Source organism: Saccoglossus kowalevskii, chromosome 3 (genome assembly GCF_978046115.1).
Source record: "Saccoglossus kowalevskii chromosome 3, keSacKowa6.1, whole genome shotgun sequence".
NCBI classification, from domain to species: Eukaryota; Metazoa; Hemichordata; class Enteropneusta; family Harrimaniidae; genus Saccoglossus; species Saccoglossus kowalevskii.
Genome location: NC_140643.1, coordinates 26260705 through 26264202, shown reverse-complemented (window position 1 = coordinate 26264202; position 3498 = coordinate 26260705). Strand labels below are relative to the sequence as shown.

Below are 3498 nucleotides of genomic sequence, written 5' to 3'. Positions count from 1 at the left end.
AATACCCTGACTACATGCTGAACTATGTACCCATTATAATCCTCAAAAATAAAACATTTTTAGTCAAGTGTAGTAATTGATGGAAATTCATAGTTAAACTTCTGAGGGCGTGCAGAAGCTCACACTTTGATACAAATATCAGAAATGGTTTTTCTGCAATATCAATCTCAGCAAGACTTATGCTCTCTTTAGACAACAAAAAATAGATTGAACAAGCAAGGAGAAGTGAAAAAAATACTCTTCCTTCAATACGCTCTTCAAAACAGGAATTCCAAAGTACAGCAGAAAATTCCGGAATTCAGATGATTTCCAGTGCACTAATTCATCAAGTGATCTAGGAAGTCTTGTAACATTTAAAGTTGGCTGAATTTCAGATAATAATTTGTTCACCGACTCTCTGTGTTCAAAGCAAGAATACAGTTCACCTTTGTGCTGCTTAGTAAACCACAATGTTAGCAATGTTTTCATAACTCCAGCACATACACCATGCATGTAGTCAATGACATAACCATCTATGGTATTGAAATGTCTTAAAAATAGAAACCATGAAGGTCCTTTCACACTCTGACATACATAAGATTTGTCACCATTGTGAATTTTTGTGACTGCCTCATTTACATTACATTCTACTGATTCTGATGTTCGTGCTGGTCCCAGAGGATCGTCTTGTTTGTAGGGAAAGACATGACAGTGCCTACCTTTTTCAGTCTTATAAGTTTCCCCAGGTTGGAGACAGTACCAGCAACCATGCTTTCCGTTGAACTGAATTGAATTGGACACTAGACATTTTGCAGGCAAGTCGCATGTACAAGTGAGCAAAGTTGTAACTTCATTTCCTGCATAATCCACAACAGAAATGCCTTCTTCAAGTTGTTTAAATTCACCAAACATTTGCCTGAGGAAACTCCACATAAGGGGTTTCTTTATAGAAATCCAGACTCCATAAAAAAATCATATTTTCTCTGGCTTTTCTCTGGTGTGGTGGCAACTCATTAATCATCAAATATGCTAGCCACATTGTGACTCTTGAAAATTGCGACACCATCGGTATTCATCGCAAATGACAAACTATTTTCATCACACACAGAGAAAGCCATTTTTGAACAATCATTTATAATTTTGTCCATCATACACATCACATAGATGTTTTTTTTTTTTTTGGCCGCATAATGAGAAAACCGATGTGTTCTGACACTGTCTGTGAATGATTTTCTCATAAACATACTTCTTATTTGTGCGATACAAGAATGAAGAACAAAATACGATATTGCACCAGATTGTGTTAAATCTTTCAAGGCAGTGTTTATTGCTACTAATTTTTACATTTTTATCCACATGTGTATAACACCAAGAACAATAATACCTTATTTAAGGCAGAAATGTATATTTCTTTAGAAATTGTCTTAAACAGTACAAAGAACTAACAACCTTATTGTCATCTGGTAGCAACAGACCTAGTAATGATAGTAGATATGACATTGCTTCATCTGAAAGTTTAAATCTGATCATGAAGCAGCACAGAATCAGCATTGTGACACCAAGGCAGCGCTTAGAACCTTCGAAAATTGGAGCATGACCTACATCAGTAGAGCTAGTTTCAAATTCTGTTGGTTCTTTTACAAATTCAGCAACACTTTCAAACAAGGCATGTGCAGGTTCAGTGTCATCATTTAGTTCCTTATTCTCATTAAGAACAGTTTCATGTAGTTCATGTATCTTGTTCATCATTGAGTGGAGGAATATAGGAATTTTCAGTACAAGAATCTTTGGTTTCTTTTTCCTCATTATCACAATCCACGCAAATATCAGAATTATTCTCAAGATCATGTGTATGGCATTCATTACCATATATTATAGGAGGTTCATGTGCAGAAGTTACAACTAGATCCTTGAATACCTATGAAAAAGATATACCGGTATAAAAATGGTGCATAAAAAGAAGACAATTGGTGAGAAAGTGTACTGTGTTTCCAAATGCAAGGCCCAAATTTTACAGCTACTACTCCCCTCAAACGTCCAGTTGGATTCCTATTCAAAATTTCTATTTATTGCATTATTAATGAATGGTTGGTTAGCGTTAACGTCACTCACACACCGATTCATAACATGAAGGAATCAAATGTGCTGCGTGCCAAGTTAGGCCACATTATTAATAATTTTGAAATGCTGTTTGTTAATTTGTTTTTAGTGAACAGTAAATATGGTTCAAATAATTTTAAAGTAGCATGTGGTAGAAAATCATTTTTAATAGGACTCTGTGGAAAACATGTTTCGTTCAAGTAATATTAAAAAATTTCACACAAAAATCACAATCCTAAATCAAAAAATTTTTACAAAAGAAAGAAATGAAAATATAAATGGAAAGTATTGAACCCAGCAAAATTATCAATATATTATGATTAAAAATTTTGAAAGAAAATTATGTTCACTTTCCAATTGATCGTAAATTGAAATGTCCTGAAATTAAAGTCAATTAAGAATGCAAATTTGTAATGCTTATGATACTGTATTAGTAAATTCAACAATTTTATACATAAAACCCAGAATAGTCTGTGTGATGACCTTGTTACTGCATGATACAATAATAATTGTGAATGTAATAGCAACAAAATAACATAGTTGAACTCTGGTGACCTTGCCCTTTGTTATATAATATAATTCCCTTTATCATAGTTTGTTTCAATATAAATATGCATTGTCATAATTAATTTTGAATACAAACAAGTTTTGGGGTTGAACCAACAGTGGGGAATCAGTCTACCGAATGTCCTTAAAAGATGTAAATATCATACAAAAACATTGGTGCCTTATTTGTTTAATTATTTTAAGGGACATAATTTCCAGCTTTCTTCAAAGTAATTCAGATATTTTAGAATATAAACAAATGTCTTATTGAAAAAAAAAGTGCTGCATTTAGATGTGAATAAATTCATAAAACATGCAAGATAACAGAAAATTTTAGCTGGCTTTAGTCCAAGTATTTTGTACAGGTGTCTGTCAAAAATTAATGATTCACTGAGACAAATATGAACTGCCTCGTTGTGTGACTACTGTATTATATGAAAAGTAAAAAAAAAACACCCTTTATGACTAGCTATCATGTTGCAAGCTCTGCTTTGTATGCAAATCAACTTAAATAGTTAGTTGGTGTCCAGTGGAGGGAGAAGTCAACAGTACTGGTGCCTCCTGAGAATCTACATCTTCAAACACTGCAATCTTTGAAATGCGTTTTTAAACTAGTATTATAAAAACTCTATCATTCTGTTCTAATAGCTGAAACATATTCCTGTGAATTTTCATTTGTCGAATGAACTGTTTGTCAAATACAGAATACATATATTTTAGAATAATTTTCTTTTTAAAATGTGGATAAAATGTTTTGCTTTTAATGTATTTTTATGTATTGTTTTTGATTTGATAACTTTGAACTAAACAGATTTTCTATTAGCTTCAGATCTTGATCAAAGTTAGGCACCCAGTTCATAGGAGTGCTTATAT

The 3498-nt window shown here is 32.6% G+C and overlaps 1 pseudogene; it reads right to left on the bottom strand.

Annotated features, from left to right (window-relative positions):
- Positions 1–880: 880 nt before the first annotated feature.
- Positions 881–1785, bottom strand: LOC146747651 (uncharacterized; annotated as a pseudogene).
- Positions 1786–3498: the final 1713 nt, after the last annotated feature.